The 23,894-nt window shown below is 43.7% G+C and overlaps 1 long non-coding RNA gene across 1 annotated transcript; it reads right to left on the reverse strand.

The window, feature by feature from the left end:
- Window positions 1-8,966: 8,966 nt before the first annotated feature.
- On the reverse strand, window positions 8,967-14,118 carry LOC127597919 (uncharacterized). The gene is made up of 8 exons (XR_007961805.1): window positions 13,693-14,118; window positions 13,435-13,524; window positions 12,382-12,474; window positions 12,182-12,283; window positions 12,002-12,076; window positions 11,021-11,134; window positions 10,874-10,951; window positions 8,967-9,170 (listed from the first exon to the last, which is right to left on the reverse strand). It is a non-coding gene; the product is annotated as an uncharacterized LOC127597919 (long non-coding RNA).
- Window positions 14,119-23,894: the final 9,776 nt, after the last annotated feature.

Here is a 23,894-nt window from a genome sequence, read left to right on the forward strand (position 1 = left end):
AATCAGAAAGCGACAATTTACATGAACCAGACAGTGGTTTCAATGAACAGGTCTCTATCTCTTGTACGCCGCAAAAGGTGTGAGCACAGTGCGTTTATCTGCAATATCGCCCTTCCGCCACTTCAGATCGGTCCGTTCCCTGGTGGTCTAATTTATGTTAAGTCACAAATCTCCCCTATGGCTATTTTGAGGTGTTCAGAATGGAGACCGTGCGCTCCAGGTTTACACCAGTGCCACAATCCCCGGTGTAATTGTTCTCTATGGGAAAGCACATCTCAGTGAAACCATCTGCAAGTCCATGGGGCAGTTTCCTAAGAATGAGGGGACTTCTTAGGAGAGGGGTGGGGGGTGGTGGGGGTGGGGGTGGGAGTTCCCTCAGCAATCCGGTTTCTCTTGTGAAGCAAGTAATTAATTCAAATCTCAGGAAGTCAATAGCTGCCCGGATCAGAGGCACGTAGTATGCAGCTGCCGATACCTCCGTACATGCTGCGTGTCCTCTCAGGAAGTAACCGGAGGAAAAAAAAAAAGCCACAATGGGTGCATACAGCCGCACAGCCTTCAGATAACACCGAATTTAAACTGTTATTTTTGTGCGCCTCAACCTCACAACACACTTGTTGCTAATCATGATTGCGATGAGAACACACTGAGGAAGTGGCGCTTCTTTGTGACTGAAGAAATATCGTGTCAGTGGTGAAAGTATCGGGCGGCCCGGTGAGTGACTGGTTAGCATGTCGGACTCACAATGCAGAGGTGTGGGGTTCAATTCCAGCTCCGACCTTCCTGTGTAGGGTTTGCATGTTCTCCCCGTGCTTGCGTGGATTTTCCCCAGGTACTCCGGTTTCCTCCCACATACCAAAAACATGCGTGGCAGGTTAATGGAAAACTCAAAATTGTCTTTAGGCATGACTGTGAGAGAGGATGCTTGTTCGTCTCAGTGTGCCCTGCGATGGACTGGCAACCAGTTAAGGGTGCCCCCCCGCCCCTACTGCCCGAAGACGGCTGGGATAGGCTCCAGCACCACCCGCAACCCTGGTGAGGATAAGCGGATCGGAAAATGGATGGTGGATGTTAAAGTACTGTCTTTGATTCTTGAAAAACACACAAATGACAATCATAGGTCTGCGAAAGAGGAACTGGTTCCAGAAAGCCCCCAATTTAAAAAACAAAAAAACAAAACTGAATTTGATGTAACCGTGTGGCTGTTTTTGTGATGAGGCATGAAGAAGCAGTCACTCCTTTCTACTTTTTTGGGGTCATTAAATTCGTTAGTACAGAATGATGAAACGCAATGTAAGAGCCACAAGCAGAATCATCTCAATTCGGTGCACCCAACCTTCTCTGCCTGCAAAGTGGAAATCATGAAACTTTTCTTTTTTTTTTGCTTGTAAAGCAACACAACAGCAACTTGAAGGTGTGCAAATTTGCGTGCCTGAAATGAAATCGCCGGTCGTTGTAGATATTTGAGTGGGGAGGCGAGCCTGATTGCACACGGCAGTCAACCTCCTCTCCTCGCTCTCCTCGAGACGGGGCAGGGCCCGGGCTAAATGCCTCGCTGGGCTCTTCCCTAAAGCTCATTGTTGTCCGGCCCTTGGAAGAAGCCACTGCTGTGCTTCCAGCTTGTCGCTGACAACAAGTGTAAATAAGGATCTAAATAACAAACAGGCCTATGTGGGCTTGCGTGTCGCTCTGAGCTTCACGGCTAGGGCGTTGCTTCGGCCCAGCGTTGGGCGACCTTTATTGACTCTGTTTGTCAAAGGGAGCACGCAATGGTCGGCTAATTTCCTTTCTTCGACGTCATTAGATTGCGCCGCAAAAGACAAGTGAAAAGGAAAAGTCTGATCGTTCGGACGTTGGGTTGTTGTCACGCCATGTGATTGAAATTGCTTTTCAAGATTTATGTCATGACAAAGGAGCAAATCGGTTCTTCCGAATCTGACGTGATCCAATTAGGGCTGCAGCTAAAGATTGTTTTCATAATTAAGTTGCTGATTATTTTTCCAGAAATTTGAGAACACTTACTCTTCATTGTGAGGATGTGGGAAATTGAACCCTTTCAGGGACAGCGGTTACTACAGCGGACATCTTATCACGTCATCAGGTTACAGGGTGCTTGAAAGGGTTAAGTTAGTTTCTTGAAACGATTCATCGAATATCAAAATTGTTGGAGTTGAGGTGATTGTGTTTGCCGTGATGTCTTATTTTGCTCATTGCCATCAGTGATCGCTCTGCAAATTACGACATCGCAATCGATCACGTCATGCAAAATATCTGCCGATCCATTCCGATCCAGATGATCAGGTCTGCGCAAAGTCTAATTGTTAATATATCAGTTATTGCAATTTTTAAAATTGTACAATTGCATACGATATCGTAGAGTATTTTCGTAAGCACTTTGTTCTTCCCATGATGCTTAATACCCAAATATGAGCCACATCTTCCTGAACCACTGCAACCACACTAATAAACACATTGATGAATAAATACATCTAAAAAGTCATCATTAGTTTTGTACCTGGTGAATTTATGATACGGCACTTTTAGTAGATTTCCAGCACCCACCATCGTATAACATCTTAGCTAGTGAGAAATATTGCACTTATTCTTAAATGCCGTCATCGCAGGCCAAATGTATTTTCCCCGCGACAGTCGGTTGAACAACTTTATTGACATTTCCACTGCTACCAAACGGGGAGCCATGTCAACAAGTTTTTCTCCCCACTTGACCCCAGACCGTCAGTCGTCCCGCTCCTCTTTGCGCGGAGTGTGCGCCGTGCGGCGTGATGGAGGGTCCTCCAGCATATCGACGAGTTATGAGGCCACCTCCTGCTACGCCCGCTCTTGCCGACGAGCCGCGCTTGGAAGGGGCTTGCCCTCATGGCCACAAATCAGCGGGGAAAGCAGGCTTGTATCTTCAAAGGCTGGTCTCCCACAACGCCCCGCGCATGATTTACAGCCCCCACGGAGACAAAGTTAGGCACGGCCACTGTCTTTGCACCTGGGCCTTTATCAAGCAACCAGGATGAGCTCTTTGCAGATGACATTCAAATGTACAAGGAGCAGATTAGGCCGACTCAATCTTCTTTTGCTCTTGGAGAAAGAAAAGAGGACTGGCTGACTTCAAAAAGCCTTTTTTTTTCTCCCACCTCCGCTCCTTAAATGAGTGAAAGGCTTCACCGGTGAACACAGCCTTGTGTATTCAAAGTCCTAATTCACAACTCATTCCTCTAATGCACTCGCAAAGCACTTTTAATTGTGTTAGTTGGCATTCCAAAGGCATGTTTGTAGCTTTTAATTGGGGGGTCTCTTTGAAATCATTGAAATGTATGACATGTGGGGCCAACTTAAACAGTTCCCGTGCTTGGCTCGGAGGCGGAATTTGCATTCCCAGGTCCTGGGTGCTTGCTCAAATAGAGGCCATGACACTAATGACGCCCCACTTTTCTAATGTAGCACATGCTTGACATTGTTGTCATTTCCAACATCAACGTAAATGTACAATTAGTGGTTGTGTTTTGACCCTTGCCGCTACTCTTCTCTATTTGTTGAATGAGGAATAATATATATATATACCAGGCTTCCTGGCCTCTGGTAGAGGACCCGAGCTGAATGAGGGACGGACACCACCCGAGGGGTGAGATGAGGATTTTTTTATATGTACAGTATACATATATATATTTTAGATAGGTTTCACATATTTAAAAGAAAAAAATATATATATACTGTATATATTTTTTTCTTTTAAACCTCTTGAATTGGGAAAAGCTGTGTATGAACTAAAGGTGGGGAAGGGAGGGGAGTCGGGGCGGGAGTGGCGATGGTGTCTTTCTCTGTCAATGCCACATGTTCACACTGTGTTCAAAACACTTTGGCGAGTCTCAGTTACTTTTTCGGATAGACTTCTTTCTCCCTGAATGAATTCTTTCTTCGGGTCTTTTCTGTCAAGCTCTTCTGAATCATCCTTTAATCCAGAGAAAGGCGAGCCCAGGACTGGCTTGTCATTTAGCGCTGCCACTGCCAGGACTGCTGGCTTAAATAAAGTCAGTGTAGCATGAATCTCATTCTGTGTGGATGTATGGCCCCGGGATGCTGAATGTTGCGTTCTGGAGAGTCGCTCCTCCTCCAAAACCTCCGTGCGAATGCTTGGCGACTGCACGGTTACCCCCAGTTAAAAAAAAAAAAAAGAGGACCACCCACTCAGGGTTGAGAGGGGATTTCAAATCTCCCCCTGCCTGGCCATTTCTTTCCGAGTCTTTCTGATGGTGTTTGCAATGTAACTCTTTAGCTCTCTGAATGTGAGGCTTCAACTGTTGAATTTTGGGTTACGCCGTAGCGCCTGCACGAATATGTCATGGTGAAACGCAGCACTGTAGAGGCATTTGGGCTTGATGTTGTGTGTTTTTTGTTGTTTTTTTTCCTCTGCAAAGTGTTTGTTGATGTGTCCGGCTGAGTGACTTACTACGGCCCTCTTTTACATATGGCTTCCTGGAAGAGCATGTCATTGGATCAATATCCATGAATAATGAAACGGCCAGATCTTATTAGAAAAAAAACATTCTTCGGGCAAAATTTGAATGGATTCATTCATGGTCGCTGACTAGCTTAGCACTTAGCGCTGTTGTCTGCGCATGAGTGGTGATTCAGTCATCTGATTGGTTGCCCTCTATGTCAATCAAGTAACGGGTTTGATGATAGGCTGACGTAGTACGTTCTGTGTATTAAGCACCGTTGTTTGAATGGCGCCGCCATCGCCGAGGCATTTTCGACAATTGTCGTTTGAAAGCCGCACTGAACCAGCCAGAGAGTCGCATGCGGCTCGCGAGCCGCGGGTTGGCCTCCCGTGACCTTGCGCTTCAATTTTTGGACATTAGTTGACCTGACACGTGAAAGCATCATCATGGTTTGTTTTTTTTTTCCTTTGTGAGCATGACAACACAGACATATGAAGAAGTTTTGCAAGTAACACAGTCATCACTTTTATCATTGACTGCGCTGCTGTTTTGCTTGACTCACATTCTTTTTATTCACACTCGTTTTCATTCATATTCGGTATTTGAGCGACACCTTTGGATACAATTTGAAAACAGTAAGCAGTTAACGTAAAGTGTTTCTTTGGCTTTGGTTCTTTTTGCAGGTCCGAGCATACATTTTGCAACTGTTCTGAAATGCTTCCAAAAATGTTTTTGCAAAGTTGTTGCCGATTTTGTGTAAGCCTGCGAACAAACTAAATGGGATTATAACCAGCAGACTGAAATGTTAACCTCATTTCTGGCAACGGTTTGGACGACTCGATCTTTGGTGAAATGCTGTTTTGCTCGTCTCCTTTTTCGCGCAAGTGACGCAGGGTCTCTTCTCCCTTTGCCATTGCCGCTTTTCTTTGAGGTCTTGTATATTTGGATTTGCCGCTTCACTGCTCCACCCCAACTTGTTCATTTTCAACCGCACATCTCCATTTACAAGCTGTTTTGATCAACTTTTTCCACAAAGCCCAACAAAACGGAGGGAGGGGAGCTTCGCCCCCAGCGGGGGGTCCAACAGCGCCGGGAACATTGTCCGTGAACTTCTCCTCATCTCCATAGCCCAGTGTTGTAGACAAACAATCTTTCCATATGCACGGGACGGGGGTCACGGCGTTAACAGACAGAGGAATGCTGTGGGGAGAAAATATTGTCCACCAATGACACAGAACTAATTTGGGTCTCACGGAGCGATTTCACTCGGCTCTTTTGTCGCCTCAAATGTTTGACCCGGAGGTCCCTGCCAGCGTCGCTCTTAATGGCAGCCCGAGCAGAGTGACAGGCCCAGAAAGTAAAACATTTTACGACTAATAGTGGGGCTCCAGAGGCTTAGGCATAAATATTTAAGCCCCTCTCACTTGTCCCGAATACTGGGGGGTCTCCATGGTGCATTTATCTATAATGCAGGAAAAAGAGCAAATATATCCGCTGGATGCCACCATCGGGGCTTGTTGGCACTTTTTTTATTTAAACCCCCTTTTTTTTAATGGAATTAGCGAGCGTGTTAACTCAAACTTTTTCTTCTCGCAAGAAACCGCCAACGCGTGTTCAGCGAGCCTCGCGGGACTTACGTTATGAAACCGGCCCTCGCCAATAAGATGATCTCCTTCCTTATGGCGGCGAAGCGCAAGCCGCGGCCTATTTCTCAAAGTAAACTTCATTAAAAAGTCTATGTGGCTTGTGAAGGTGGTCCGACGTGCCTTGAATGATGGTCTCCCCAAACAAAGCTGCTACACAAGCCATCGAATTATCTCTGTCAAACTTTGGCGTAATCTGAGTTGATCCTCTTAAAAATATTTAAATGAAAACATTTGCACATCAATTGGCTCCATGGCAACGCTGTGTGTATTCTTCTCGGGAAGGGGTGGGGGGTTTGGTTCCTCTTTAACACCGAGCTTTAGAAAAGCACATCTCCTTCTGTTGTGTTGACAAACAACAAAACAAACAATATTAAATGGAGGAGCCGGGCTCTTTCACACCATTGATGGATCGAGGATCGGAAAAAAGGCGGAGGGAAACGGCGTTGAATTGAACACTCAAGTTGGAGACGTCAGTAATTATATGATTGGTGCTCTGGGATGTGTCGTTATACATGGGCTATAAAGCCCACTGAGAGCGTTTGGAATGAAGACGGCTGAGAGCGAATCCAATGCAGGACCCTTCATAAATATTCACTGAGCCACCTCATCAGTACTTTATGGCTGCATATTATTGCTGCCATGGTGAGCCCTGGGAGGAACTCCTCGCCCCCTAGTGGCAGATCAATAAATTAGACTAAAGTTGAAATCAAACTTGAATGGCTTTTGAATGCATTCAAATGAAAAAAAAAAAAGAAAAAGTCCGTGTGTGTGTGTGAGTGGGTGTTGTGGCACGATGATGTTGTGGAAACAACAGCGCTTCCGCCGTTCTTCCTTTTGTATTCTGGGAAACAAGAAGAACACGGTCTTCAGATATAGCTGGTGGCTTAATGAGGATTTGGATGGCGGATTAATTAATGTGTTGCTAATAGGCACAAACAGGATAAAACAAACATCTTTACTTTAAGGCCGGGATGCACACTTCTAAGTAAGTAATGCAAATTATGCAGATTGTGTTGGTTATTCTGACAAAGAGGGTTTTTTTTCTGTGTGTGTGTGAGGTGCTTTAAAAGATTGCTCCTTCCTGGCACTTTATCAATTGCACACTCCCATAAATAAATCAGCAGGCGCGTTTGAATTATGAGTCTGCTTTGCTCAAACAAATACCGTGTCGTGATTAATGATATAGATTGTTCACAAAAGATTTAATGCCATAATTCACATGTCGCCTGTGTAGTACAGCACACGCGCTCATTTCGTTAGCGCCGCAGTTCAAATATGAGTTCTTAAACTGCCATTCAAATGATTATTCGGACTCCCAAACGGGCCTCGAGTCTGCCGCAGCTTTTGTCCTCGCCAACTTTTTTTTTTGTCTTGCAGTTTGCTTTGCCGCAAGAACGTGGCTCTCTGATGCAACCCAAAGGAAGATGCGGCCTCGTAACTCTGCTGCAATCCATGCCTGCAAACGTAGCCCCCGCGGTCTTCTCCATAAAATGTGCTTTAATCAGCGGAGCATCAATTAACAGCCAACAGTTAGAAAGAAAATGTCACCTTGCCGTTTCAGGGAGAAGCCTTCTCCCCTCCAGCTTTCGAGTGGAGAACTTTCAAATCCTTTCTTATGCTAATTGCCTGATGGAGGCTATGCTCTACCGTGCACAAATCCATTGACTTCGGAAAGGCTAATTACGTTTGCAAAGTTTTCAAATGCAGAAATGCAATTAACACCAAATAGTTTTACGACTATTTCCCCCCCCCCCCCCCCCCCCCCCACACACACACACACCAATGAAGCTTGTGTTTGGGCTAAGTTTTATTTTTGGAAAGGTCCAGAGAAGTAATATCCCCTACCGGAAAAGGACCTTTCAGGTATAGGGTAACTAATGGTCCTTTTCTACTGCACAATAATGGCTTGTCTTTTTAGCGTCATGATTTGTGCCAGATGGTTTTCAATTTGAAATTTGAAAATGGCACTGAAAAAAAATTATATACTGTACATCAGGGGTGCCCAAACTTTTTGGATCGAAGATCTACTTTTTGATCAACTAACCTTACGGGGTCTACCCTTACCGGCGCGCGCACACACACACACACACACACACACACACACACACACACACACACACACACACACACACACACACACACATTCCTGCACTTGCTGCACAGTGAGGACCGAGTAAAAAGGCCTACAAAGCGAGGACCACCCTTTCTGCTTGAAAAAGAAATGAAAAAGACACATTTCTAGACACAGGAGGGCGCCCTTAGGCAATACATTCCTTTAGATTAAATAAAACACCAAAGGTTAAGAAAAAGTTTTTAACTAGATAAGTGAGGACCGGGCACTGGCCATGCGTTCTTAATGATTTTGAAGTAGATTAGGTGCCGTTCACCTTACTAAACATTTAATGATGTAAATTTATAATCAGATATATTATTTTTAAACAGTTTATCACCATTAACAGGGTACTGTCATTTATTTAGTTTTATTTAGTTCTGATATTTGTGTGTTCAATACGCCACATGTTTGCACTGTGGCTGAGAGAGGAAAGTATTTTAATCTGTGCTGTACATTACACAGAGAGCATATTTGACAATAAAAGCTGACTTGACTTTATGATTTATTTTTGACAAACAAAAGTACTCTTATTCAAAACTTACAAGAACACCTGAAAAACTTCAACCTTCAAAACGCACACTAAAAAAACTTGCTGCGCCACAACCTGACACATGAACCCACATATACCCTACCAAATAACTGTGCTTTCAAACTCTATTCCTTTTCTCCCCTCTCTCTCATCCCATTCCCTCTCTCCCTTCATCTATCTCCCCCCCTATGTCTCTCCCTCTCTCATCTTTCATCTTCAATCTTTTTTCCCAATTACATATCTTTTAATAATTTCATTGTGGAATATCTCTCCATGTGCGGTCTTCAAGGTCTGGCGATGCTTGACTACGACACTTAACGCAGTCATCTTTCCTTGGAACTTTCTTTAATGCAACAAATTTTGAAAGGTGTCGATCAATTGCTGCTCTTTCCTTTGGAGTCCGGGTTTCTTCCTTTTTTTAGTTTCCAATTCTGGAGGGAAAAAAAAGAGGGTTATTAGTGGTTTAGTTGAATATAAACAGACATTCTTGAAGTTGTATTAAAATCTGAACGCTGCCTTGACTGATAACAGGACCAGAATAAAAACTATCAAAAATGCATTGATTCAAAACATGTTTTAGGCATCTAGTTTAAAGCAACTTTGTTGACTTAAAAACACCTCAGCAGCAATTTCCCTCAAGGCATGATTCATGAGTGTTATGCTCTTTACATTATTTAATATTTTTCAATATCCTTAAAATTAATGTGGGTTTTTTTGCCTAGTCTCCGCCTTTAATGTCTTGTTTATCTATGTGGGCCCCCCAATTGGGTGGCAACCACTAAAGGGTGTACTCTGACTACAGCCCAATGACGGCTAGGATAGGCTCCAGCATGCCCCAAGCTTTTGTTTTCTATTTCTGAAGCCTTCTATTGTGAAGAACATACAGAAAAAAACAGTCTTTGCAAGTACAGTGATCCGCTAAGTAGCAAAACCCCCCCACCCTCCATATAGGTATATGAACATGTGTATGAGTATAAATATTTATAAGGCCAAATGTACTGGTATACATGCATGTTTGTAGTAATTAACAGTACTTAATGCTATATACTAATATATTTAAACATGTATAAGTTAGGTTAGGTTAGTGTATAAATAACGAAATACAGTAAACACAGTCCTGTATATGTTGCTCTATGTGACTCGCTGTTGTTTTGATTATTTTTACTGCCTCTTGAGGACCTTTTGCAGCATTTTCACTTTTTTTTTAATGAATATGTTTGAAAAAATCCATGACACACAGAGGCCGCGATAAATGGTAATCCAGCGGCACTGTTGACATTCATGTTTCGAAGCTACAATCAAAGCCTGAACCACTGTGCCGATTTCAGAGCAACATATGTGGTGAATATTATCTAATACGGTATGCATTACCAGTTTTCCTTGTTTGCAGTGAAATGCATTATTTTACAATCCATTCCAATGTCAGATACCAAATATGTAACTTCTGGTTGCTGATGGTGTATTGCAGGAGTGACCAACTCATTTTTGGCACGGGCCACATTGTAGTTATGGTTTCCCTTGGAGGGCCATTATGAATTTTGGGAGACCATATACATATTTAATCACCTCCACATTACATACACAACTCATAACATATTGATGGATAACTACTTTTAAAATCAGAAGTAAAACGATTGTTCTTGTGGACTTCATATGACATTTTGAGATTTTGGTTCAGACTTTAGCAAGCCTCATGGAATTCGACATGCTTTATTTGCTTTTGCAGGCCACATAAAATGATGTGGCAGGCCAAATCCGGCCCCTGGGCCTTGACTTTGACACCTGTGGTGTAGTGGTATACTCGCATGACTTGTGTGGGATCAGTTCCTGCTCAGTGATGGTGTGAATGTGAATATTTCTGGCTGCAAACATGATTTCGTTGTTGAGAGGTTCGACTGTATCTCTTTGGTCAGATTTTTTTTTAATTGGATTCAATTACAATCAGTGTGTTACTGTAACCAAATTATATCATAACCCTGTAAGAGAAATTGCTATACAATAGAAATTGAAGACAATTTTACAACTGAGTAGACCACTTCAACGACTCGTCTTTACATCTGCAAGTCACAGTGACTTGTGCTGTTTGAGTTTCTTAAATTGTTATACGGATCTATCCAACAGAAATTCATCTTACCAACTTCACTATGTTCTTTTCGAACTGCTGTCTTCTTCTTCCCAAGAGATCTGTGTCCAGTCTTTTTGTCCTCTTCATCTAAGAAAGTTGGCATGTTAGTATAATGGTAATGAAACTTTGAGTTGTGTTGACGATGCACTGACTCACCGCTGTCTTCAACATCATCGTCGTCATGTGTAAGTGTTGCAATCCTCTTTCGTTTGGTGGCGCTCCCTGATGTTGATGGTTGTTCTTGGCCATGTGTGAAAGATGCGTCATAGACTGTAAATAATAATAATAATATACTTTGGGTGAATATGCTTTGATGATACACATTTGTAATTCCTGATATATTGGAATGTACAAAAAACAATCAGGACTTGGAGCGGGGGTGTCAAACATACGGCCGGCGGGCCGTTACCGTCCGACAAGCAGGTTTGATCAGGCCCGCAGGATCATTTAAAAGTGAAAAAAATGCAGAAAAGACATGGAACGAAAATTTTGAATAACATGCAATTCATGGAGTATCCGCTAGGGGACACACCGTTTTGATCAGAGTAGAAAGACACATTGTTTTGAGAAGAAGACAACAGCAGTCTAAGTCTGTCACTGAGACGGACGGACCCAAAACAGCAGATGCTATCAAGGACATTTTAATTCATTATTCTTTACACATTTAATGGCACTCTCTTTAGTTTGTAAGGTATAGGCAGGGATTAAATTTATAATTTATATGCACAAGGCTTAAAAATTCCTTTCTTCACAAATCTCCTTTAATCTAAAAGCGCATCACTGTATTTTTCAACACCAATTACTTGTTTAGTGCCCTTGTACAATCAGTTGCGATGCATATATGTGAATGATAAAAGTCAATCGTACATTTGTCTAAGGAAATCTAAGGTGCTTCATGAAATGTTTTGTAAAAAGATATGTTCATTAAATTTCTACATTTCCGAATGTTCTTGTGCTTCTTTATAGCAGAGTACGGTATAATTTTAATGGCTCGGCCCACTTAACATCTACCGAGGCCAATGTGGCCTGAGTTTGACAGAGTGAAATGAGTTTGACACCCCTGACTTAGAGTAAGAAAAAAAATCGTACTAATGCCAGGTCTGTAACATGTAACTTGTGCCAATGTTAGAGACTCACCCAATCCATGTCTTCCCAACATTGTCTTTTTTTTCTTGACAGTCTTCTTAACTGTCTTATGGCACACCCCTCCATCTATAAAATAATGTTTTGATAGAATCAAAGTTCTTTCCACATGCATCTCAGAAATATGCCAATAATACAGCAAAAGAGGATTCAAGTCGGACAAAAAAACATTACCGCCATATTCACTGCCAGAAACATCACTCATGTCGTCATCAGCGTCATCAGCATAATTTCTTTCTTTAATTGACTGCATCTTCGGTGGCCTTTTGTAGGTGCCTTGGAGCAAGATGATGTACTCAAATGAAATTCCTTACATCTCAGAAACATAGCAATGGTGCAGTGACAGATGGTCCAAGTCAAACTGAAAGCATTACCTGTGTTTTCAGTGTCCAAGTTGGTACTGTTACCGCCTCCATCATCTTCATCATCAGATCTCGTTGCTACAGCTGAATGTGGCACTTCTCATTCTGTGAAAGATGACATTTACACCATGTAAATATGGATGGAAGACATTCACTCTTGCTCCGAGAATGAAAGGGTTTTCTCATTTATGCAAATGGTCTGGACACAGAGAAAATGAGAGCCTTCAAGGTGAAGGAATTACTAAACATCCATCCATTTTCCAATCCGCTTTATCTTCACAAGAGTCGCAGGGCATGCTGGAGCCTATCCCAGCTGTCTTTGGGAGGTCAGCGGGGGACACCCTGAACAAGTTGCCAGCCAATTGCAGGGCACACAGAGACAACCATCTCAAACTCACACCTGGGGACAATTTAGAGTGTTCAATCAGCCATGCATGTTATGGGAATGTGGGAGGAAACCGAAGTACTTGGAGTAAGCCCACGCAGGTATGTGGTGGGAAAAATAAGCAAACGCCACATAGGAAGACTAGGACCGGAATTGAACCCTGCACCTTTGCACTGTGAGGTCGACAGGCTAACCAGCTTTAATCAGTAGTAGTTTAACGGTATTAGAACGGTATCGATCGCATGTTATCACTAACTCCCTGTTTGATTAAAAGTTCTGTCTTTGATCATTGTTCGTTACTTTTAATCCACAAGACAGATGTGTGTCAGAACAGCACACGTGTGAGGATAGTGAGAGGCAGCTGCCTGTCAAGTTGCTGCAACATCCCCCCAAATAACTCGACATACATATGTGCGTGCTTTTGTTTGCTTATTGTTATCATTGAAAAAAAGGTTCTGGTTAAAGGTGCCAGAGGCAGAGGCAACTGGGATCAATTGGTGTCTAACTAAAAATTGTTGTAACTTAGAAGTAGGTCATTTGGTCAACATTAGGGCTAACGTTTGAATGTGATTAATTTGAAATGATTCAAGGTTTCTATATTAATTCCAAGCATGAACTCTAGAGCATATATTGGCATCCCTCTTCCTGCTATGACTACTAATGTTATTTTTATTACATACCATCTTGAGCTTCCTGTCGTCTCCCTGGATCTGGTCTTCTCTTTTTGCCACTTTTCAGACCTTTGGTTGAGGTGGCTGCATGTGCTCTTCCTTTTGAAATATTCACAGTCAGAAATCAGAAAACATAATTTTACACTAAAATATGACGGTAAAAGAAAATATGCCGATAAAGACATGCACACTGTCGTGGAAACAAAGACAGAGGGAGAAAAGAATAAATGGAAGGGGATGACTTTAAAAATATATTAATTTACATACCAGTGATAACAGAGTCCAGGGTTTGCAGACTCTTTCCCTTCAGCGACTCTGTCCCACGTTCCATCGCAAACAGTAGTTTGGCAATCTTGGCCACTTGGAAAGTTTTATCGGTCTGCCGATAAAACTCACAATGGACTCTAATGTCGTGTCCCATAAAACGAGCAACTTGCTCGAGTTCCTGATTGTTCAGGTCGAGAAGCTGACATAAGGTAGCAACATGCTTCCTTAATTTTGTTGACCTCAACAGTTCTGGGTTTTTGGCCTTGCTCTCTTGTGCGTATTTTCTGAGGCACGTGTCACATCCACGAAGATTGGTGGTAGTTCCTTTTTTGGCCATCATTTAACTTCTCTGTTCCTTTCGATTTCATACCTTTTTGTTTTGATTTACATTTTGCCTTGAGGGCCTTAGCTTCATGCAAATCAATGTGGTCCCTTTCTGATCCACTGCTGTTGGACGACCGGGACCCCCTCCCTTCACTGAATGCTGGTTTGTGGTCATCTCCACTTTGGGCGGATGACACAGACTCCTCTGATGATGATGATGGTGTTGACCTTGTGGAGAATGAGTCTCAGCACCAGGCCTCTCTTTGAGAAGAGGTGTATGTTGCCCTGATGGTTGGGCTTTACGCATTTGAGCCTACACATCAGGGCAGAAGAGGGAAAAACAGGGAAAATTGTTAATTTTGTAGACAACTGAGATGGTGAAAAAGAGTTTTATGCTAGATCTCGGCAATTCTGTACAAAGTTTATCTGTCTTTGCCAATGTTTTCAACACTTGTCTTCCAACTTGCATTCATGAAAATACGACAATGTTTTGTCGTCACACATTTTCACAGGATGGAAAGTAGACCAGATGGAACTAAAACCTCCATTAATAAAACAAAGTATGAGTTAATCAGCATGCATTTTCTAGTCTCATGGAAAAGAGACAAATAATATAATTTATTAAATTAAAAACTGGGCAAAAATCGATGGACATTTTAGTTGACAGGCAGAAAAAAAGAGTAAAATGAATATGATTATGTAAATTAACTCAAAATACGATAGTAATAAATAAAATGGTACAGAGTAGTATTTGAACCTGTGATGATAAAACTCATGTTGGATACACGCTTCGGATGATCTGTGAAATTAAGCAACTGGCATTTAAAAACACAGTAAAGCAGCTCGCGTTGGCCTGCAATCCGCCTCATTCATTCGGTATTTAATTTAAAAAATACATTTTTCTCGAGAAAAAATGGTTTCTGGCTAGACTAAACATGTCTCGTTTAATATAATACAGCGAGCCAGAGCACTGGTTCATTTGTCTACTTATTTCAATTCGGTATGAGTACAGAAACTAACAATTTCTGTCTCATTTTTGCCGAAATACAAACCACATAAATTCAACGCGACGCGGCCTTGCCGTAACCGCCTGAGCGCAAGCCATGTGCGTTGTTCCTAAATTGCTGTGTTCGTAGTTTGCCTTTGTTTCTTCGTGTAGAAAAAAAACTACATAAAGCAGCTTTAAATTAAAACCAATTGACGGCCTAGAGTTTACAGTACGCCGCGAGTAACAAGTCCTTCGGTGCTCAGTACGCAGATTGTTACGACGACACTCGTATTCGCGGGTACCCGTCTCTCGACAAAGAAAGGATGATTACTTACCTGAGCATTCTCATTCTGACGGTGGTGCTCCCGGTTAGGGGCGAGTCTTCTCCGTGTTTTCTCCATGTCGTTAAAAAGCCAAATGGTGATGGTTGTCCCGGTATAGAAATATAAATGGCTGGAGTGCGCCGAAAAGTATCGCGCGAAGACAACGCTCCTCCAGCCTTTGAAGCCAACCGCTTCTTAATTGATGCGAGGGGGAGAGTGGGGGGATGGGCAGAGTGGGGGGATGGGCAGAGCAGCAACTTCGGAGCGAAAACTCTACTTAAACATGATTAACCCTTTCATGGTCTTCTCACTTTAACGTTTCATATAACATAATCAGAAATTCACACAAATTCTTAAACTACATAAAGTATTGTAACAACAGTCTTCTCCGTGTTTTCTCCATGTTGTCAAAAAGCCAAATGGTGTTGGTTGTCCCGGTATAGAAATATAAATGGCTTGAGTGCGCCGAAAAGTATCGCGTGAAGACAACGCTCCTCCAGCCTTTGAAGCCAACCGCTCTTAATTGATGCGAGGGGGGAGAGCGGGGGGATGGGCAGAGCAGCAACTTCGGAGCGAAAACTCTACTTAAACATGGTTAACCCTTTCATGGTCTTCTCACTTTAACGTTTCATATAACATAATCAGAAATTCACACAAATCCCTAAACTACATAAAGTATTGTAACAACATTTCAAAACACTTTAGTTATTAATTTATCAATCAAAGAAATTAAAACAAATAAAACACCTACACTGTGAATGCAATGCTCTGCTTCGGTTATTACAGTTTGGGATATTGTCAAAGCTGTTCCATATTTATGTTTGTCCATTTTTCCTACTTCCAAGACTACAACTTCACTTCAACAAGGTGACCGGCTCCCTTCCGCATCCAGCATTTAACAGTGCTGCCATTGAAACCAATATACCACGAAACTGTCAGAAGGGCTCAAGTTGTAGTTTATCAATGTAGTCATCCAATAATACTGAAATAACAACCTATATTTCCAACCTGCCTTTCCAAAAAGATGTGAAATGTTTCTTATTTTAATACAGGCGTCTCACACTCACGGGCTACAAGACGCTAATTTCAGGCCCCTCACCTTGATGTGAAACTTTGCGTCAACGAAGTGAGTCTCCACTTTGTCCCCCCCCCCCCCCCCAGAAACCAAATATGTGTCACACCCTAATTACTGTCCATTGCATTCTTAAGTACTCATCAACGAGTGGGTACTTAGCCACTGACAAAGACGCAGTTGTCCTGCACAATCTCTAATGTAGACATCTTTTTTTTTTCAAACCAAAAGTTCATTTTTACAGTGTAGCCATGTGAAAAGCTGTTCTAAAAGGACATGCATGGATGAACAACCATCCATACTGACACTCACACCGAGGGACAATTTAGAGTGTTCTATTATTCTTTCATGCATGTTTTTGGAATGTGTGAGGAAACCAGAGTACCTGGAGAAAACCCACACAGGCCCGGGGAGAACATGCAAACTCCATACAGGGAGGCTGGAGCCAAGATTGAAGGTTATCAGAACCTAGCAAGGGGCCGGTTGCGATTTGCTGTTGTAGGAACTGATTGACTAAAGGGCCGTTCACACGGCACACATTTGCTCCGGCGCTGCAACGATATATTTTGTTGCGATATATTTTGCACCGCAGCAAATTGTGTGGAGCGTTCACACGTACAAAGCCGCTTCACACGGCAGTTTCTGCAGCGGAGCAAAACGACAGAAAACAAACGAGCTGTCGTGTTGGTTCTTTTTAAAACGTACTGTATATACACAACTCAAGCGACTACTAGACCGGCACGTCCTTCTCCTTCCCGGTTTCCATGCCTTCTGCTCGAGAGTGACCACCCAAGAAAACGTAAATGAACGATGACTTCAATGACACTCAGAAAAGCAAACACTAATGCACCAAACTGAAAATCAAGAGAGGAAATCACAAAATAAATTCTATGGGGGTGGGGGGTTGTGAACAAACAACAAAGGAACAAACAACTCCGAGACAGGGGGTTCGGTACTCCATACCCACGAAGCACACCCCACAGAACTCCCCGGTCTGCCAATCCAGAGGCACTCTCCCTGTTGACCACGCAATGTTGCAGAGGCGTGTCAACCAGGACAGCCCCACAACATCCAGAGCCTTGAGGAACTCCGGGCGGATCTCATCCACCCCTGGGGCCTTGCCACCGAGGAGCTTTTTAACCACATCGGTGACTTCAACCACAGAGATAGGAGAGCCCACCTCAGAGTCCCCAGGCTCTGCTTCCTCCAAGGAAGGCGTGTTGGTGGAGTTGAGGAGGTCTTCGAAGTATTCTGCCCACTGGTTCACAACGTCCCGAGTTGAAGTCAGCAGCGCCCCATCCCCACTGTACACAGTGTTAGTGGTGCACTGCTTCCCCCTCCTGAGACGTCGGATGGTGGACCAGAATTTCCTCGAAGCCGTCCGGAAGTCGGCTTCCATGGCCTCACCGAACTCTTCCCATGCTCTGGTTTTTGCCTCGGCGACCACCAAAGCTGCGTTCCGCTTGGCCAGTCGATACCCGTCAGCTGCCTCTGGGGTCCCACAGGCCATAAAGGCTCGATAGGACTCCTTCTTCAGCTTGACGGCATCCCTTACTGCTGGTGTCCACCAGCGAGTACGAGGGTTGCCTCCACGACAGGCACCAACCACCTTACGGCCACAACTCAGATTGGCCGCCTCAACAATAGAGGCACGGAACATGGTCCACTCGGACTCAATGTCCCCCGTCTCCCCCGGAACATGGGAAAAGCTCTGTCGGAGGTGGGGGTTGAAACTCCTTCTGACAGGGGATTCTGCCAGACGCTCCCAACAGACCCTCACAATACGTTTGGGTCTGCCAGGACGGACCGGCATCTTCCCCCACCATCGGAGCCTCCTCACCACAAGGTGGTGATCAGTTGACAGCTCCGCCCCTCTCTTCACCCGAGTGTCCAGAACATGCGGCCGCAAATCCGATGACACGACCACAAGGTCGATCATGGAACTACGGCCTAGGGTGTCCTGGTGCCAAGTGCACATGTGGACACCCTTATGTTTGAACAAGGTGTTCGTTATGGACAGTCCGTGACGAGCACAGAAGTCCAATAACAAAACACCACTCGAGTTCTGATCGGGGGGGCCGTTCCTCCCAATCACGCCCCTCCAGGTCTCACTGTCATTGCCCACGTGAGCATTGAAGTCCCCCAGCAGAACAAGGGAGTCCCCAGCAGGAGTACTCTCCAGCACACCCTCCAAGGACTCCAAAAAGGGTGGGTATGCTGAGCTGCTGTTTGGTGCATATGCACAAACAACAGTCAGGACCCGTCCCCCCACCCGCAGGCGAAGGGATGCAACCCTCTCGTCCACCGGTGTGAACCCCAATTTACAGGCACTGAGCCGGGGGGCAACGAGCATGCCCACACCTGCTCTGCGCCTCTCACCGTGAGCAACTCCAGAGTGAAAGAGAGTCCAACCCCTCTCGAGAGAACTGGTACCAGAACCCAGGCTGTGTGTGGAGGCAAGTCCGACTATATCCAGTCGGAAATTCTCTGCCTCACACACCAGCTCGGGCTCCTTCCCTGCCAGAGAGGTGACATTCCATGTCCCAAGAGCTAGCTTCTGCAGCCGAGGATCGGACCGCCAGGGTCCCCGCCTTTGGCTGCCGCCCAGCTCACATTGCACCCGACCCCTTTGGCCCCTCTCATGGGTGGTGAGCCCATGGGAAGGGGGACCCACGTTGCCTCTTCGGGCTGTGCCCGGCCGGGCCCCATGGGTGTAGGCCCGGCCACCAGGCGCCTGCCAACGAGCCCCACCTCCAGGCTTGGCTCCAGAGGGGGGCCCCGGTGACCCGCGTCCGGGCAAGGGAAACCTAGATCCATTTATTGTATTCATCATTGGGGTCTTTGAGCCGTGCTTTGTCTGGCCCTTCACCTAGAACCTGTTTGCCATGGGTGACCCTGCCAGGGGCATAAAGCCCCAGACAACTTAGCTTCTAGGATCATTGGGACACACAAACCCCTCACCACGGTAAGGTGACGACTCACGGAGGGCACCAGAAAATCCAATTCATTTTATTCTGCTTTGGACATTGAAACTGGAAAATATGACTTGCATTCAATAAGTAAAGAATTCCAATTCCAAGAAACCAAGAAACGATTAAATTCGATTAATTGTTTCATCTAAATTCCATATTAGAGTTTGGAATTATGTTGCTTTAAAAACAATAAATCACAAATTTTTAAGTCAGTTTAAATATACTGTGTGTGCGGTTGTGTTTGTGAACATATATATAATTTTATTTGCTGTAATTATTTTAGGAGTATGTGACATTGGTGATCCTCGTTACTCAAATACTGTATGTAGATGTTGCTCAAAATTTATCATGCTCGCCTTCACAGCAGACCTCAAAGTTCAAAAAGGCTGTGGCAATTTTGATAATTGACATAGTCATTGGCCATGAAGAGGAGCCTGCTCCAAAACGAAGTTTTTGCAGCACCCCTCCCCCCAGACATGAGTTTGTTTACATTTCAATTAGCAGAGCTGCGCAGAAGCCAGCCACAACGCTTTGCAAGAAAAAAATGAGTTAGGTACTGTATTGCAGAAGTGTCCCCAGCATATCCAATTTATTTCATTCAGCTTTGGACATTGAAACTAGAAAATATGACTTGCATTCAATAAGTAAATAATTGTTTCATCTAAATTCCATATTAGAGTTTGGAATTATGTTGCTTTAAAAACAATTGTAAAATTGTAAGTCAGTTTAAATATACTGTGTGTGCGCGGAGTATGTGACATTGGTGAGCCTAGTTACTCAAATACTGTATGTAGATGTTGCTCAAAATTTATCATGCTCGCCTTCACAGCAGACCTCAAAGTTCAAAAAGGCTGTGGCAATTTTGATAATTGACTTAGTCATTGGCCATGAAGAAGAGCGGCTGTTACCTGCTCCAAAAACGAAGTTTTTGCAGCACCCCTCCCCCCAGACATGAGTTTGTTTACATTTCAATTAGCAGAGCTTCAGAAGCCAGCCACAACGCTTTGCAAGAAAAAATGAGTTAGGTACTGTATTGCAGAAGTGTCCCCAGCATATCCAATTTGTTTCATTCTGATTTGGACATTTCAACTGGATCATTATGATTTGCATCCAGTAAGTAACAACAGTAAGTATTCTTTAGTAGAAATCATGGTTGCGTTGCTCAATCAGTCTTGATAACAGAATTTTCTTATGTGGGACATGACTATGGTACACGTCCTTTATGAACATGCAAGTATGTTAACAAAATACATGTGTAAGAACACATGCAGTCAAATGCAAAAATATATCCCCCAACAACACAAATAACACAAAAACGGCAGTATACAGTACAGGTATATGAACAAAACACATTATAACAAGAGTAGTCACAAAATGAGGGCTCTTTGCGACCTTTGAGACCTATAACAGCTGGTGGCTTTTCTTTCCAATCACTCACTATCTCGAACTTGACCTCCCCTCGATCACCACCCAAGACAGCGTTGCTCAGCTGTCCAGAACCTAGGCTGTGTGTGGAGGCAAGTCCGACTATATCCAGTCGGAACTTCTCTGCCTCACACACCAGTTCGGGCTCCTTCCCTGCCAGAGAGGTGACATTCCATGTCCCAAGAGCTAGCTTCTGCAGGCAAGGATCGGACCGCCAGGGTCCCCGCCTTTGGCTGCCGCCCAGCTCGCATTGCACCCGACCCCTTTGACCCCTCCCACGGGTGGTGAGACCATGAGAAGAGCTTTAAGCTAGCATTTTCAAATTCTGATTAGAGTCGGCATACTTGAAACATGCAATATTCCACAGTATTTAAGTTTGAGTCATTCGTGTGGACATGCAGCAAGGTCATGAGCAATATTTCTTCTAATTTTCCATTTGTAATAGCATTCACACAAACTGCCTGAGTATTACTTGGACCAAAATCAAACAAGCGTTACACCTGTCTAAAACCTGAGATCACAAGTTACATGAAGCAGATCTGTTACAAAACAAGCAAAAATCAAACCACTGAATAGAGAGTTGTAACATATATACCAGCCCTCATTCGTTACTTTTATTTTAGCATGGGTCTTTTCAAGAATAATCAAGTCTCAATACAACCTGTAGCAATATGGTCCCACACTGCCTACTCATTAATCATGGAAAGCATGTCATTTAGTTAAACACAAACATTTCTAGTCTCCTGTCCACCGAAAAGTGTGAAAGAGGTTTAAACAAACGAAGAGGCTCATTTAAGGGGCTCGTAAACTATGTCCACATATGGTTTTCGTGAATTAAGCGGTCTCAAGGGGTGTTCACACGGCAAAATTTGGTCCGGTGCTACACCGGGGCTGCCACAGTAGAGCGTTCACACGTGCAAATTAGCTCCGGCGTAGCCCCGGAAAACAGCTTACACCGGACCAAATTTGATCCACCACAGGGAGGTGGTTTAAAAATTTGCTCCGGAGCAAAAGCTCGTTTGCGCAGCAGCACCGATGTAAATTTGCACGTGTGAACGCAACTGGGTTAAATTTGCTCCAGAGCAAATGCTTGTGAAGAGTTTACGTGCGGCGAGAATGCGTTGCTTTCACGCTCTGTCGGACTGCATGTGTTTGTTTAATAACGACACAAGACTTAGCTGGTAACATCTTTCCTTTTGTAGGAGACTGGACTGTCTCGGAGTTGTTTGTGTAGTTTGTTCCTTTGTTGTGTGCTCACAACCCCCCACCCCCATATAATTTATTTTGTGATTTCCTCTCTGATTTTCTGTTTGGCGCATTACGTGTTTGCTTTTCTGAGTGTCATTGAAGTCATCGTTGATTTGCGTTTTTCGGGGGCGGTCACTCTCGAGCAGAAGGCACGGAGACCGAGAAGGAGAAGGACGTGCCTGTCCAGTAGTCCTTGAGTTGTGTATACGTTTAAAAAAAACAACAACACGACAGCTCATTTGTTTTCTGTCGTTTTGCTCCGCTGCAGAAACTGCCGTGTGAACGCAAGTGGGGCTTCACGACGCTGTGCCGGTGCTGACATGCTCTGCGGCTTTGTTCGTGTGTACGCTCCACACATTTTGCTGCGGTGCACAATATATCGCAACAAAATACATCGGTGCAGGCCCTTAGCAAATGTGTGCCGTGTGAACACCCCTTCAATGTTGCCTGCAGCTGCGCGTTGTGCGCGCCAGCATCACCGTGTGCGGCTGGGAGCACGAGAGCTACGCAAAATTGCTCACGAGCACAATTTAGAGGGAACATTGGTCATGCGGACATTTGGCGACTGATTCACAGCCTCTTCTAAGGAAAACCATGCCTGCAAGCTGAATTCTCGCAGTATTTGTGAATTCACACCAACTCCAGAATCCATCCAATAAAATAAAAATATGTGCCATCCTATTGTCAATCCCCATGATAAGTTATTTTTTTGATTAATTCGGCTTGATGCACTCAGCAGGAGTTGGTCACCATGTGCAAACACGATGCCGTCTCTCAACGGCTTTCAATTCTCACACACATTTTATTCATAAACTCCTGTATGTAAGTGTTCTGCCCACAGTAAAGGTTTCGGGCCATTTCATTAATAGAAATCGTGTTTAGAATATTCATTTAGTTATCGCGGTGCATTGTGGGTAGCAGACGCCGTGTTGGTAGCAGACTAATCGTTCCAGAAAGCCCGATTGTGGTCGTTGCAACTGGTCCTCCTGAGTTATATTCCTTTCGTTTCACCTTCGAAAGCAATGGCTGTAAGTCTGCTTGTGCTTAGAATTATTTAGAAATGTGTTTCGGAGATCGTTTTTCTTCAATTGTTGTCATTGAAACTCGCTAGCTCAGAGTACTGCTAACGACATAGCGATGATGCTAAATGAATGCTAACAACATAGCGACGATGCTAGGTCGGTGCTGGCGAGCTAATTAGCATGCGAAAGAATCGCGAAAACGCCTTGTTTATCGTTGTTTGTCACACTTCGAGCTGCATTTATGTCTTTGTTTAGTACCAGATGATTTGTGTTGTATTTATGTACACGAGGTTAGTGTTTAAATCTGTTCATTTCAGTTTCACTCTACATTTCATTGAGCTGATGTCACAGTTGTTCACTGTATGTGTACACATTGAAGAGATACAAATGTCAGATCGTTTTAAAGTGCTATTTTCTTTGTCCAATTGTAATGGTCAGACAGTTTAAAATTATGCTAAATGCAACGTTTATTTGTGCCTCAACAAAAACAACTGATGAAAAGTGGCTTTAACGAGCCTCGAACCTCTCTTTTGTAATGTAATACATTTTTCTACTTGTTTAAGTACAGTACTTTTGGATCTAGACAATGTAAAATGTAATGTAGACAAGAAAAAAATGCTATGTCCCTTCATTGCGCTCTATTGAATACAATTAAAGTTTTGCAAAAATGATGGTGGATTTTGGGTAGGACTGAGGCTTTACTTAATTTGGGTACTGTTATTATTAATTGCATTTCCAATTTTAATCGGATACATTTAACCAAATCACATGGAAATAATAGGAGTCCAACACAAACTCAGAACAAACACATTCAATAAAATACATTCC

The sequence above is a fragment of the Hippocampus zosterae genome, chromosome 3, assembly GCF_025434085.1.
Source record: "Hippocampus zosterae strain Florida chromosome 3, ASM2543408v3, whole genome shotgun sequence".
Taxonomy (NCBI): domain Eukaryota; kingdom Metazoa; phylum Chordata; class Actinopteri; order Syngnathiformes; family Syngnathidae; genus Hippocampus; species Hippocampus zosterae.